This window comes from Arachis hypogaea, chromosome 19 (genome assembly GCF_003086295.3).
Source record: "Arachis hypogaea cultivar Tifrunner chromosome 19, arahy.Tifrunner.gnm2.J5K5, whole genome shotgun sequence".
Taxonomy (NCBI): Eukaryota; Viridiplantae; Streptophyta; class Magnoliopsida; order Fabales; family Fabaceae; genus Arachis; species Arachis hypogaea.
The window spans coordinates 118393196-118409261 of record NC_092054.1 but is presented as its reverse complement, the minus strand read 5'-3'; the positions used below and the strand labels follow the sequence as shown (position 1 = coordinate 118409261).

The following is a 16066-nucleotide window of genomic DNA, read 5'->3' as shown; positions in this document are numbered from 1 at the left end:
CCAAGGATAAAGGAATAATGAGAGGTCATAGCAGTATGTCACTTGAAACTTGAAGGAAACTTTCTAGGCCTAGGAGTCAATAAGAAGTGAGCATTTGCATATCCACATAAAACCCCATGAACTATCAATAACACTTTGCTAGCATGAACTTCCTCTTCCATTTCATTCTTTCTTCTTAATAAATTCATTTCTTGCTTGGGGACAAGCAAGCTTTAAGTTTGGTGTTGTGATGACAAGTCATCCTAGCCCATTTTAGCTAGTCTTTTTCTTTTGTTTTCATTAGAATTATGCACTTTCTTAAGCTACAAGCAAGCTAATTGAGTAGATTTTCATGTTTCCCTTGATTGAACCAACCATATGTGAATTCATGCCATTTCATGAGGTTTTGAACTATATTTGTTGCATATTGTGGAAGATTGAATACCTCATGATTTTGAGCAAAACTTTGATTAGTTTGGTTGATCAATGATAGGTGAAGAAGGCTTGGAGAAAGGTTGAAGCAAAGAGGAATGGCTAGGAGTGAAGAGAGGACAATGGAATAAGTGAAAATTGAACCGGGTTGCATGAAGTTAGCCCCAACGTTAGCCCCCTAACTTGGAGGCTAACGTTGGGCATATGAATCACTCTTTGGAAGTAGCCAACGTTAGCTCCAACGTTAGCCCCCTAACTTGGAGGCTAACGTTGGAACTTGAGAGTTTCTCCCTGGGCTACCAACGTTTGCGCCAACGTTAGCCCCCTAACTTGGAGGCTAACGTTGGCACTTAAATCACAATGGGGGAGTAGGCAACGTTTGCGCCAACGTTAGCCCCCTAACGTGGAGGCTAACGTTGGCACCAATCACACCAAGCAAGGCCAACGTTAGGGTCAAAGTTAGACCCCTAACGTTGGCGCCAACGTCTAAACCAGAAGAATGTGGTTTGCTGATATGAAAAGTTAGGGTCAAAGTTAGACCCCTAACTTTGACCCTAACGTTGAAGACCAACGTTGGCTAACTCCATTTCCGGTTCAATTGGTTCACTTCGGTTCTTCTTCAATCTTCAAGAGCAATCAACCAAGGCCTCTTTCAACCCAATTCCACCAAGAACAAAGGCCCAACTCAAGGCTTGAAGATCATTTTGGAAAGTGTATAAATAGGATAGAATTCAATTTGTTTGGAGAGCTTTTTGGGGAGAGTTTTCTTTTAGAGCTTTCCTTTTAGAGTTTTCATAATAGTTTTCGGAGAGCTTTTGAACTTGAGTGAACTTTAATTTCTTGCTTTCATTACTTTCAATTTCATTTTACTTTTGTCTTGGATCTTGGATTGGAGAATTGAAGAAATTCTGTTTCAATCTCAATCTTGGATCTCTCTGTTTATTTACTGCTTAATTGAATTTCCGTTTCTGTTACTTACTTCATCTATTCTCTTTGCAATTTACAATTTCCTTGCTATTGTTCTTGTTGGATCTAGGAAGGCATTGAGATCTAGACTTGGTTTTCTAGTCTCTGGGTCCTGAGATCTGAATTTCTCATTTCAATTCCCTGCTTATTGCTTTTTCTGTTCATTTACTTTACTGTTTCAAGATCCGGTTTAATCCCAATTCCCTTTTCCTCTTCTGTTTGATGCAATTTAGTTTTTCCTTGTTTAAATTCTGCAAATCCATTCCCCAATTCCCTTTACATTTCAAGCAATTTATATTCCTTGCACTTTAAGATTCCGCAATTTACATTTCTTGCACTTTAAGTTTCTGCCATTTAATTTCTTGTTCTTTAAGATTCAGCAATTTAATTCCCTGCTTTCTTTAATTTCATGCAATTTACATTCTGCAAGTCACAAATCACTCAACCAACACTTGATTCGCTTGACTAAATCAACCACTAAACTAAAATTGCTCAATCCTTCAATCCTTGTGGGATCGACCTCACTCCCGTGAGTTTTTATTACTTGATACGACCCGGTACACTTGCCGGTTAGATTTGTGTGTTTTGGGAGAAATTTATTTTTCACCAAAATACTCATCACCTTTCCCAGTCAGATCCTATAACACACATATCGTTCACAATTTCCTCAAGTTCATCATTGTCGGGGCCATTACTTATTCTTACATGATAACTGGGCTCATCAAAATGTGACGATTTCAGCTGAAGAGTCCTTGTTATGGCATTGGGGCTGAAGTCCACCTCTGTTCCTCTCACGTAATTTTGAAGGTGGGGGCCTTAGTTTTGTCTTCTCTGACCATATTTGCATAGAACTCTTTGATAAGGTTTGCATTTATCTTTGCTTCTGGGTTCGTGAGCCTTTGCTAACCCCTTTGTTCAATCTTCTCTCAAATCTGTGGGCACTCATCCTCGTTGAACTAGAATGTTAACTCAGGCAATATCTTTTTGAGCTTTATCCATTCAAATTCGAGTTCATCGAATGCAGTTTTGAATCTCCCTTCATCGAAAGGGGTGCTCTCCACCGATTCCTTCCTCTTTTGCCTCTTGGAGCTTGATGATGCCATAAGTGACTTTTGAGATGTGAAGGTGTACAGGGTGTGGATAATGAGCTTCGGCCGGTTAAGATGGGTTAAAAGGAGTTGGGTGCTGAAAATGGGAAGTGTAAGGGATGGAAATTGCAATGTGAAAGGAGTATGGAGTAAGAGTCTCTTATATAGAGAAATGGTGGGTAGATGAAAGGTGTGGATTGAATGTGTAGGCCTATGATGAACGGATGGGGTTTAGTATGGGATGGGCACAAGGATCATCAACTTTTTGGAGAGGGGTTGGTTCGATTTCCAAGCGTGTCATTCTTTCAATGTTGCATGGCAATATTTCCCAATGCATTCCCCTTGAAAACACGTGTATAGTCCTCTCCTTCTGAAGTGACCGAACCCTTCCTCCTTCAATTGTCCCATCAATTTTCCTACAAAATAAAAGGGATGTGATTAATGAAATTGTGAAAAGTGGTGGCAGAATTTAAAAGAAATTAGGATAACTACTTTTTAAAGTTTTTATTTCTAACTAACTAAGTGCTGTTCATGAGTACAAACCAACTGACTAATTGATCGTCCATGTATGCAACATTGGTGACACCAAACTTAGTTTGTGGCCATGTGATGAAAAAGAAATTGTTCAAGGTTCTAGGAGTGACATGATATGGCTTGCATTCATGTTTTCTTAGTGTGCTTTGTGTAAATCATGTTGCTTGTATGCGAAGTTTGTATTCGTAGGTTTTGATGAATGACAAACCAACAAACGACATGAAAGACAAACCAACAAACAACTTGAATGAACAAGCATGTTGAAAGATCAACCAACATTCAACATTGAGGAATGAAGAGTTGAAAGCAACACAACAACAACAAGAAACTCAAGTCCACAACATTTGAAGACAAGTATAGTGTCTTAGGACTTAGGTAACTTCTTGTTAAGAACCAATTGCTAAATCTCTCAACACACACTCACAAAATGTTTTGATGCACATCTTGCAATTCGATGCTAGCCAAATGGTTTAAAAACTTGTTTTCAAAGGTACAAAAGCATAGGAATTGACTCCAACAAGTTTGAGATCAATCCTAAGTATTTTGAAGTGATTTTAAGCCATTCTTTAAGGTTTGCATCGATGCACACTCATCTTGCATCGATGCAAAGCATGCAACGACTTTTTGCATCGATGCAAAGATGTTTGCATCGATGCAACCTAGCTGAAAATTCAAATTTCAGCTTCAAAGACACATTTGCATCGATGCAAAGTGTTATGCATCGATGCAAATGATTCAAAAACATAAAAAACGGCTAGTTTTAACAAAACGGCTCCATCCCATTAACTCCCCAACGTTTCTAAGGTTTGGGAAGTCTATAAATAGATGGATTGAAGCCTTATTTCACACAGGTGAGTATTTGCAAACTATATTGTTCATATTCTTTCATTCTACACATTTTTAAGGTGTTATAATACACAATTTGAGAGAGCAATATTAATTGGTTCAATAGTGCTAAACTTGTAATCATACACTCTTCTAGAGAGTACTCATTTCATCTCAACAATTCTTTGAGAATTGTTTTCTTGTAACACTTTGTAAATTGGAGTGTGATCTCCAAGGTTGAGTCAAGAGTTATAAACACTATAGTCGGTGAGGATACCAAAGAAGTATACTAAGTACTCAAGGCGAATCTTAGAGAAGGTATCTCTAAGTGGAGTGGGTTAGTCTACGAGTGGTGATCATATACCGTGAGGTGTTAGAAACTAAGGACTCGGACTGTAAAAGGTTTTGCGCGAGCACCTTGAAGCTTGGCAATAGTGGAACTTCTCAATAGCGATTGAGAAAGAAAGTGGACGTAGGACAAGGATTGTGCCGAACCACTCTAAATAGTGTTTGCATCTCTCCAAACTCATCTCTTCAATATTATTGTCTTTTACCTTTTGAGCAAATAAATTGTGATCGAAAAGTAGCTTCATAAGTACTTAAGGAATAGCTTAAGTCCGATTGGTGAAAAGCTTGATCAATTTATTTGAGTTGGTGTCTATTGGAAAGTAAAAGCTCCTTATAAATGCTTAGCAATTGAGTTAAGCTCTTGGAAAAATACTAGTACAATAACACTTTTGTTTATTGTCTTTAACTTTCGCAAAAAGATTCATTGTTGTTGCAATACTCAATTCACCCCCCCCTCTTGAGTAATTGTGCATAGGTTCTACAAGTGGCATCAGAGCTTAACCCTTTGAAAGACTTAACCGTTTAAGGGAAAAGATCATGGCAAGCACAAGCTTTAACAACAACAACACTAGTGAAGGTAACTCAACCACTAGACCTCCTCTTTTTAGCGGAACAAATTACTCTTATTGAAAAAATAAGATGAGAATTTGGATCCGTTCTCAAGATGTGAGAATTTGGAAAGTGATTGAGAATGGAAATCACATTCCAACAAAGACAACAAGCGCTAAAGAAGGAGAAGTCTCCGTCTTAAAGCAAGTACCGAAAGGAGAAAATGAATATAGTGACGATGATTGGAAGAAAGTGGCAATGAATGATAAAGCCATCAACTTCATTCATTGTGCACTTAACGAGCATGATTATATGAAGATCTCTACATGTGAAACCGCTAAAGAGATTTGGGATAAACTCCAAATCACTTACGAAGGAACCGACCACGTTAAAGAATCAAAGATATTTATGTTGGTTCATGAATGGAAAAATTTTAAAATGAAAGATGAAGAGAGCATTGAAGAAGCTCTTGAAAGACTCTCCAAGATCTTCAACAACCTAAGCATGCTTGGCACAAAATACAATGATAAACAAATTGTGACCAAGGTGCTTACAAGCCTTACACCAAAATGGAACTCCAAAGTGAACGCCATTATGGAAGGAAGGCTCTATGATCAACTTACGTTTGATCAACTACGAGGTAATCTTCTCACCTATGAAATGACTATGCTAAATAGACAAAAAGGTGAAGAAAGCAAGAAGAAAAGTCTCGCCCTTAAAACAACATCACTACAAGAAGAGAGTGATGATAATGAAGAAGAAGGAGATGAAGAATTTGCACTCTTATTAAAAAGATTCAATAAGTTTGCAATGAAGAAAAACTTCAAGAGCAAAACAAAGGTACCAAAATGCTATGAGTGTGGAGAAGTTGGACACATTAAACCCAATTGTCCAAAACTTCAAAAGGAGGACAAAAACAAGAAATTTAAGAAGAAGGAGAAAGCATACATATCATGGGAGAACGAGGATGAATCCGACTCCGATGACGACGAGGTTGCAAATCTTTGCTTAATGGCAAGCGAAGAAAAGGTTAGTAATGATAACTCCACTTCTTTTAATTTACAAGATGAATATGATGCCTTACTTGAGGTGTACACAAAACTTACCCAAGATTATTCTCTCCTAAAGAAAAAGAATATGGATCTTTTAAAACAAAATGAGATGTTGAAAAACGAGAATATCAATCTTGGAAAAGATAAGTGTAGCACAAGTAGTGATCCATACAAATCTTGTAAAATTCATGAAAATGAAATTACAAATCTTAAGAACACTTTAGCTAAGTTCAATGAATCTTCAAAGAACTTAGATAAAATGTTGAAAAACCAAAAGCATGTTCATAATAAGGAAGGTTTAGGTTTTGAAAAAGGAAAATTTAAAAATACTAAAACTCCTATTAGGCAACCGCAAGCCCAAAAGGCAAGCATGCCTAAAAGGAATGAAGCCTTTAAACATCCTCCTCAACATGCTTCATTTAGAAATTATAATCACAATGCATATAGATCAAAAGATGTTACTTTTAGGAAACAACCTAGGCAACCATTTAGAAACATGCATAGGATGCATAATCCAAATGTCATATGTCATTATTGTAATAAAGTAGGTCATATAGCACCCGTATGCTTTACTAGAATTAAACATATAAACTTTCGTAGTCAAGATACGAGATGGGCACCTTATGGGCATTATGCTCATACTAATCATCAAGGACCCAAATTCACTTGGGTACCTAAATCCCAATTTTAATTGTTTTGTAGGTACGTGTTGGAGCTAAGGATACAAATTGGTATGTTGATAGTGGATGCTCCAAACACATGACCGGCGATGAATCAAAATTCACCGCAATAGAACCTACAAACGGAGGAAACGTGATCTATGGAGACAACAACACCGGCAAAGTAATCGGTGTTTGAAAAGTTGGTAAAAATTCTTCTACCTCCATAGATAATGTTATACTTGTCAAAGGTCTCAAACATAATCTCATTAGTGTTAGCCAACTTTGTGACAAAGGAAACTTAGTCACCTTTGATTCAAAATGTTGTTTGATAAAAAGGCAAGACACTAATGAAATTGTGCTAATTGGGCACCGTGTTAACAATGTATACATGATTAATCTAGATGAAGTTTCCTCAAATGATGTGAAATGCCTTGTTAGTAAAAATGATGAAACTTGGTTATGGCATCGTAGAGTAGCTCATGCCAACATGGACCATCTTAGCAAGTTGGTCTCTAAAGAGTTAGTAATTGGCTTACCAAAGCTACGTTTTGAAAAAGACGTCCTTTGCGACGCATGTCAAAAGGGAAAACAAGTAAAGGCCTCTTTTAAATCTAAAAACATTGTTTCAACAACAAGGCCATTACAACTTTTGCACATGGATTTATTTGGTCCTTCCAGGACTATGAGCTTTGGTGGCAATTACTATGCTTTAGTTATTGTTGATGATTACTCTCGATTTACATGGACCTTGTTCCTAGCAAACAAGAGTGATGCATTTCGAGCATTCAAAAGATTAGCCAAAGTTATTCAAAATGAAAAGAATTTGCATATATCATCTATTAGAAGTGATCATGGTGGAGAATTTGAAAACAATCTTTTTGAAACTTTTTGTGAAGAAAATGGCATTGAGCATAATTTTTCCTCTCGTAGAACACCACAACAAAATGGTGTGGTTGAAAGGAAAAATCGTCACTTAGAAGAAATGGCGAGAACTATGCTCAATGAGGCTAATATTCCTAAGTACTTTTGGGCGGATGCGGTTAGTACCGCGTGTTATGTTATGAATAGGATTATCATTCGACCTATTCTTAAGAAAACACCGTACGAATTGTACAAAGGAAGAAAGCCAAATATTTCCCACCTTCACGTCTTTGGCTGTAAATGCTTTATTCTAAATAATGGAAAAGATAACTTAGGCAAATTTGATGCTAAGGCTGATGAAGGAATCTTCTTAGGCTACTCTTTAACTAGCAAAGCTTTTAGAGTATATAATAAACGCATCATGACTATGGAAGAAAGTATTCATGTCGCTTTTGATGAAACTAACCGTTGTTATGATAGAAAAGATTTTGATGAAAATGTAGAAAACTTTGATTCACTAAATTTGAATGGTGAAGACAAAGAAAAAGATTTAAATGAAGCCTCTACAACAAAGGATAATGTTCAAGTTGAAGAAATTGAACCATCACAAGCACAAATAAATGCACTTCCAAAGGACTGGCGTACTTCAAAGGATCATCCTCTAGACAACGTCATTGGTAATGTTTCGAAAGGGGTAACAACTCGATCCACTTTTAGAAATTTATTTGCATATAGTGCTTTTGTTTCTCAAATTGAACCATCTACCATTGAGTCCGCAATTGATGATGAACATTGGGTTATGGCAATGCAAGAGGAGCTTAACCAATTCAAACGAAATGACGTTTGGGAATTGGTGCCTAAACCAAGTAATCAAACAATTGTAGGAACAAAATGGGTTTTTAGAAATAAACTCGATGAAAATGGTACAATTGTTAGAAACAAAGCTAGATTAGTAGCTAAAGGTTATAATCAAGAGGAAGGCATTGATTATGACGAAACTTATGCTCCCGTAGCTAGATTAGAAGCTATTAGGATGTTACTTGCTTTTGCATCCTCTTATAACTTCAAACTTTATCAAATGGATGTTAAGAGTGCCTTTCTTAATGGTTTCATTCAAGAAGAAGTATATGTTGAACAACCTCCCGGTTTTGAGGATTATGAAAATCCTAATCATGTTTTTAAACTCAAGAAAGCTCTTTATGGTCTTAAACAAGCTCCAAGATCTTGGTATGAACGTTTGAGCAAGTTTTTAATAGAAAAGGGTTTTAGAAGAGGGAAGGTTGATACAACTTTATTTATCATGATTGAAAACAAAAATATCCTTTTGGTACAAGTTTACGTCGATGACATAATATTTGGTTCAACTAACGAATCACTTTGCAAGTTTTTCTCAAACCTCATGCAAAGTGAATTTGAAATGTCCATGATGGGCGAACTCAACTTCTTCCTTGGTCTTCAAATCAAACAAGGAAAAGAAGGAACTTTCGTTGGTCAAACCAAATATTGCAAGGAATTGCTCACAAGATTTGGAATGGACAATGCTAAGGCAATGGACACACCAATGAGCACTACTTGCTACCTTGACAAAGATGAACAAGGTAAAAACATAGATGTAAAGAAGTATAGAGGCATGATAGGATCTTTGCTTTATCTAACGGCAAGTAGGCCAGATATCATGTTTAGTGTATGCATGTGTGCGAGATACCAAGCTAATCCTAAGGAATCTCACTTAAGTGCAGTGAAAAGGATTATGAAGTATCTCATAGGAACATTAAATGTTGGATTGTGGTATCCGAAAGGATCCACTTGTGATTTGATTGGTTATTCCGATTCCGATTTTGCCGGTTGCAAATTGGATAGGAAAAGCACTAGCGGCACTTGTCACTTGCTAGGAAACTCTCTTGTTTCATGGCATAGTAAGAAACAAGTAAGTGTAGCTTTGTCTACCGCCGAAGCCGAGTATGTAGCCGCCGGTAGTTGTTGCGCCCAAATTTTATGGATGAAACAACAACTTGTGGACTATGGACTCATGCTTGATCACATTCCTATCAAATGTGATAATACTAGTGCAATAAATTTAACCAAGAATCCGGTTCAACATTCAAGAACCAAGCATATTGAGATTAGACATCACTTCATAAGAGACCATGTTGAAAAGGGTGATGTGGTTATTGAATTTGTCGAAACTAGTAAACAACTAGCGGACATCTTCACTAAACCTTTATGTAAAGAAAGTTTTTTTAACATCCGAAATGAACTTGGTATCTTGGATTCTAATCTAATATGATTTGTTTGAATTTATTGCATTTATATTACTATTTTTGTATCTCTTACTAACTTAAGCATTGGAGATATCCAATTAGCCATTGTTTTGTAGGTTTATGAGTTGATGAATGAGTGATTAATCTTGAGGTAGATTGAAGAATTTGAAGATTATAAACAATGGAGGATCAACAAATTGAAGTTTATAATAGTTTATTTGATTATATGAATTGTTAAACTAACTCCTAGTAAGCTAAGGATTTCTATTATGGTTTAAATACTTTGATATTTCCTTCATAATTCTGTTTAATGATTAATGCTTGTATGCTTTTTTGGTGAATAACTCAAAATAGGATTGGTACCCCTATTTTAAGTTAAAGTGCATGCTTTAATATATTTCACTTATTTAGGGGGAATTATGCATGCTTTAATATATCTCATCCTTGAAATTAATAAACTTAAAAAAAAAAAATTCATTGTTTTATGCATGCTTCTATGACTCATTTCAAACTCCTTTCTTTTTGATAATGTCAAAAGGGGGAAGAGAAGTTTGAGGATATTTGAAGTTTTGAACTTTTGAAAAAGAAGAAGTTTGAGGATTTGAAAAGAAGAAATAAGTTTGCGAAACAATGATTTCAAAAAGACTTCCACTAAGCAAAAACTTTTGATATCTAAATCGTCTTCTTTGATAAACGCCCTTTAAGGGAACAAATGCACATATTTAGGGGGAACTCGTGCAAAATTTTTTTGTGAAGTCTTCTCCAAAGCTTTCTATAAAACAAAGTGCATTATTGTTGCTTTCAAAATCATTTATAAATGCATATCCTCAAAATTGGTTTGTCATTATCAAAAAGGGGGAAATTGTAAATCATGTTGCTTGTATGCGAAGTTTGTATTCGTAGGTTTTGATGAATGACAAACCAACAAACGACATGAAAGACAAACCAACAAACAACTTGAATGAACAAGCATGTTGAAAGATCAACCAACATTCAACATTGAGGAATGAAGAGTTGAAAGCAACACAACAACAACAAGAAACTCAAGTCCACAACATTTGAAGACAAGTATAGTGTCTTAGGACTTAGGTAACTTCTTGTTAAGAACCAATTGCTAAATCTCTCAACACACACTCACAAAATGTTTTGATGCACATCTTGCAATTCGATGCTAGCCAAATGGTTTAAAAACTTGTTTTCAAAGGTACAAAAGCATAGGAATTGACTCCAACAAGTTTGAGATCAATCCTAAGTATTTTGAAGTGATTTTAAGCCATTCTTTAAGGTTTGCATCGATGCACACTCATCTTGCATCGATGCAAAGCATGCAACGACTTTTTGCATCGATGCAAAGATGTTTGCATCGATGCAACCTAGCTGAAAATTCAAATTTCAGCTTCAAAGACACATTTGCATCGATGCAAAGTGTTATGCATCGATGCAAATGATTCAAAAACATAAAAAACGGCTAGTTTTAACAAAACGGCTCCATCCCATTAACTCCCCAACGTTTCTAAGGTTTGGGAAGTCTATAAATAGATGGATTGAAGCCTTATTTCACACAGGTGAGTATTTGCAAACTATATTGTTCATATTCTTTCATTCTACACATTTTTAAGGTGTTATAATACACAATTTGAGAGAGCAATATTAATTGGTTCAATAGTGCTAAACTTGTAATCATACACTCTTCTAGAGAGTACTCATTTCATCTCAACAATTCTTTGAGAATTGTTTTCTTGTAACACTTTGTAAATTGGAGTGTGATCTCCAAGGTTGAGTCAAGAGTTATAAACACTATAGTCGGTGAGGATACCAAAGAAGTATACTAAGTACTCAAGGCGAATCTTAGAGAAGGTATCTCTAAGTGGAGTGGGTTAGTCTACGAGTGGTGATCATATACCGTGAGGTGTTAGAAACTAAGGACTCGGACTGTAAAAGGTTTTGCGCGAGCACCTTGAAGCTTGGCAATAGTGGAACTTCTCAATAGCGATTGAGAAAGAAAGTGGACGTAGGACAAGGATTGTGCCGAACCACTCTAAATAGTGTTTGCATCTCTCCAAACTCATCTCTTCAATATTATTGTCTTTTACCTTTTGAGCAAATAAATTGTGATCGAAAAGTAGCTTCGTAAGTACTTAAGGAATAGCTTAAGTCCGATTGGTGAAAAGCTTGATCAATTTATTTGAGTTGGTGTCTATTGGAAAGTAAAAGCTCCTTATAAATGCTTAGCAATTGAGTTAAGCTCTTGGAAAAATACTAGTACAATAACACTTTTGTTTATTGTCTTTAACTTTCGCAAAAAGATTCATTGTTGTTGCAATACTCAATTCACCCCCCCTCTTGAGTAATTGTGCATAGGTTCTACACTTTGAACACCAAACTTGTTCTTCACTATGTGTTGCAAAAAGGAAAGATTCAGTCAAGTGCATGTCAAAGTTGATTTGAAATTCATGAACCTTGCTTTATTAACTACTTTTAAAAACATGTAAAACATGGGTTGCCTCCCATGAAGCGCTTCTTTAGCGTCACTAGCTTGACGTTCTGCCTTTGTCAGGGTGGTTGGTAATGCTTCAGATCTTCCCCTCTTGCAGTAAATCTATATCCATTGGCTTCATCAAGGATCTCTACATGTTCTAGGAAGAGAACTTTGTTGATGGTGAAAACCTTAGGTAGCTGAGATGGGATGGTGGGGAGATGAGGTGGGATATCCATGAAGTAAGCTGAGATCACTTTATCCCCTGGAGAGAAATCTTCTATAGGGATCTTCTTGTTCCTCCATCTCCTTGGTGCCTTCTTCTTTGTTTCTTTTGCTGTTGCCCTGCTCTTTATGGTCTCTTTTCCTAGGGAGATTTTGTTGCTGGTCTCATATGATTCTGGTGGTTTAGGTTCCTCCTGATCTTTCTTGGGCTGTGACAGCTGCTGATTATCTTGTTTATCAACCAAAGGAATTCCCTGTGCTTCAATGCTTGTTTCTTCCACCAATGCTTTGTCGTGCTCTTTCCTTGGTTCCTTACTTTTCTGATCTATTTCTTGTGAGGGTTTGAAGACATTGAATGCGAGTTGTTCGTCATGTATCCTCAATATTAGCTCTCCTCGCTCCACATCTATGAGTGCTCTGGCTGTAGCTAGGAATGGTCTTCCCAATATGATTAGGTGAAGGTGACTCTCTTTCATTTCCAATATGACAAAGTCTGTAGGAAGGAAGTAGTTCCCAACCTTTACCAACACGTTTTCCACCACTCCTACTGCTTGTTTTTGAGTTTTGTCAGCCAACCTGATGACTACGTCTGTGGGCATTAGCTCATTGATCTGCAGCTTCTTCATAAGGGATAAAGGCATTAAGTTGATGCTTGCTCCCAGATCACAGAGTCCTTTGTCAAACATTGTTTCTCCTATGGCACAGGAGATGTGAAAACTCCCTGGGTCCTTCTTTTTTGTAGGCAACTCTGGTTGAATGAGAGCACTGCACTCCTTATTCATCACTATTGTTTGCCCTCCTTTGAGTGAGCTTTTCCTAGTCAGCAGCTCCTTCATATACTTAATGTATGAGGGCATTTGTTGGAGGGCCTTGATGAATGGTATGTTTACATGGAGAGATGCAAACATGTCAAGAAACCTTGAGTATATTCTCTTTTCTACACCACCCTTGAGTTTTTGGAGAAAAGGTGCATAGAGTCTCAGCAGCTCCTTCTGTGAAATTTTGGTTTCTTGGTGATCCTCTTCCTGGTTCTCTACTAATGTATCTCCAGGTTGTTCTAATGGTTTGTTCGGCTCTTCCTCAGTCCCCTCATCACTTATAGTGACCATCTTGCAATCTTCCCATCTGACCTTCTTTGCTTCACCTCTCGGGTTCTTCTCTGTGTCACTTGGGAAGCTATCAGTAGGTTTGGGAATCTTCTCAGAGAGGTATCCCACTTGAAATTCCAGCCTCTTGATGGTGTCTCCCTGGTTCTTGATATTAGCTCGCACCTCTTCCTTGAACACTTTGTTATCTTGAATTTCCTTACATATGCCTTCAAGTAGAGTCTCAATCCTTGATAGTCTTTCTTCCGATGATGGTGAGTTGAGATTGGAGGGATGAGAAGGGCCATTTTGGCTTTGGTATGGATGTTGAGGTGTGTTGTTAAGTGGGTGCTGATATGATCTGTGTGGAATGTTGGTGAGCCGCATGGTTGTTGGGGTTGTGACGTCTCTGATCTTGGCCTTAGTCTTGTTGGTTTCCCCACCCAAAGTTTGGGTGGTTCCTCCAACCAGGATTATACGTTTTGGAGTATGGGTCATGGTTCTGCCTAGGTGAATTTCCAATGTAGTTGGCTTGTTCCTGACTACCCTCTGCTTCTTCATTCACTCCTTCTTGAGTTACTACTAAAGTGGTGATTGCTTCTACTTGATTCCTCTCCATCTTCTTGGTAAGGTCAGCCAACTGCTTGGTAATCATCTTATTTTGAGCTAGCAGTGCATCCACATTGTTCAGCTCCATCACTCCTCTAGTGTTGCCTCTTTCAGAAGCGAAGAAGTAGTCATGCTCAGCTACAGTCTCAATGACATTTATGGCTTCTTCAATGGTCTTCTTCTTGTTCAGAGATCCCCGGATGAGTGGTCTACTGCCTTCTTTGATTCATAAGAAAGACCTTCATAGAAAATGTGTAGATGTACCCATTCATTGAACATATCTGGTGGGCATCTTCTTGTCAGATCCTTAAATCTCTCCCATGCTTCGTAGAGAGTCTCACCATCTTGTTGCCTGAAAGTTTGAACCTCAGCTCTGAACCTGTTGATTCTTTGAGGAGGATAGAATCTTGCCAAGAATTTGTTCACCACATCTTCCCAGGTTGTTGATGACATGTCACCATGTCATGTTTTTCTATGCTTTTTCATTTGTTTTCAATAGGTTTTATGCACTTTCTTGAGCCATAAGCAAGTCAATTGGGTAGATTTTCATGTTTCCTTTGATTTAATCAACCATGTATGAATTCATGCTATTTCATGAGGTTTTATGCTATAATTGTCACATATTATGAAAGAATGAATATCTCATGATTTTGAGCATAGCTTTGATGTGTTTGGTTGATTAATGATAGGTGAAGAAAGCTTGGAGAAAGGTTGATGCAAGGAGGAATGACTTGAGTCTTGGATTAATTATGAACCAGGAAGTAAAAGCTGGAGCAAAAGTTAGACCCCTAACTTTTTGGCTAACTTTTGGGCAAAAGCTGGACCAAAAGTTAGCCCCTAACTTTTTGGCTAACTTTTGGCATGAAAAACACTCCCTGGATGAGCAAAAGTTTGCGCCAACGTTAGCCCCTAACTTTTTGGCTAACGTTGGCACATGAAAAACACTCCCTGGGCTAGCAAAAGTTTGCGCCGACGTTAGCCCCTAACTTTTTGGCTAACGTTGGCGCCATGAGTGTGCAAGGGGTATACTTCCAACAAGAATAACTTGAGCTACAGAGCTCCAAATGAGGTGATTCAAAAAGCAATGGAAAGTAGGAATCGATAGATTTCCAAGCATATATGGCACTGCATGGTGGACACTAAAATTGAGGGAGAAAACTGCCCCGCAATGAGCATAAACGAACATGGTGGCAACCTGCAGTGAGGCCAACTGACCTCTGCACCTTCGACGGAGTATAACTCAAGCTGTAGAGCTCCAAATGATGTGCTCCCAACGGCATTGGAAAGTAGACATCCAGAGCTTTCCAACAATGTATAATAGTATGGGGTGGACAATATGTTTGAGCCTCCAGAACTGGCGTTTTCGACCACGTTTGAGGCAAACGTCGCCTCAAACGCTGCACACCAAAGCCAGCAACCTTGTCCTCTTCAAATGAGCATAACTTGAGTTGTAGATGTCCAATTGAGGTGATTCTAATTGGGTTAGGAAGCTGACATTCAGAACTTTCCAACCATATATAATAGTCTATAGTTGGCATGAAATTGGCAACGTTGACAAGAGGACAAAGTAGCACCCCATACATGCACACAAGGGGGCCAACGTTGGAGCAAAAGTTTGACCCCTAACTTTTGCCCCAACGTTGGTATCAGCAAGGAAGGGTGCTGATGTGAAAAGTTGGAGCAAAAGTTAGACCCTAACTTTTACTCCAACTTTTACTCAAGCTTTCATGATTCCATCCCGGTTCAATTCAGTTCTCTCTCCAACTCCAAGAGCAATCAACCAAGGCCTCTATCAACCCAATTCCATCAAGAGCAAGGGCCCATTATCATCACTCAAGGGCACAAGAGATAGTTAGAATAGAAATTTCATTTTAATTGTAATTTGTTTTGAATTTCATTTTTATTTTGTAAAAATTCCTATATAAGGCATCATTCTCATTTTAGAAGGTAAGCCCGAATAGAGAGGAGGGGGGCGAGCTCCACTAGGGAGCATTAGGAATACAGAGCTTTCTCTCTGAGTTTCATTTTCTGTTTTGAATCTTGAATTGAGATTGGAAGGAATTCTGTTTTCATTCTCTATTTGCAACTTCTCTTTACTTCTTCTGCAATCTTTC

At 37.7% G+C, this 16066-nt stretch overlaps 1 non-coding gene across 1 annotated transcript; it reads left to right on the top strand.

Annotated features, from left to right (window-relative positions):
* The first annotated feature begins 14226 nt into the window (after window positions 1–14226).
* Window positions 14227–14333, top strand: LOC112780274 (small nucleolar RNA R71). Its single transcript, XR_003191122.1, has one exon. It is a non-coding gene; the product is annotated as a small nucleolar RNA R71 (small nucleolar RNA).
* The last annotated feature ends 1733 nt before the right edge of the window (window positions 14334–16066 follow it).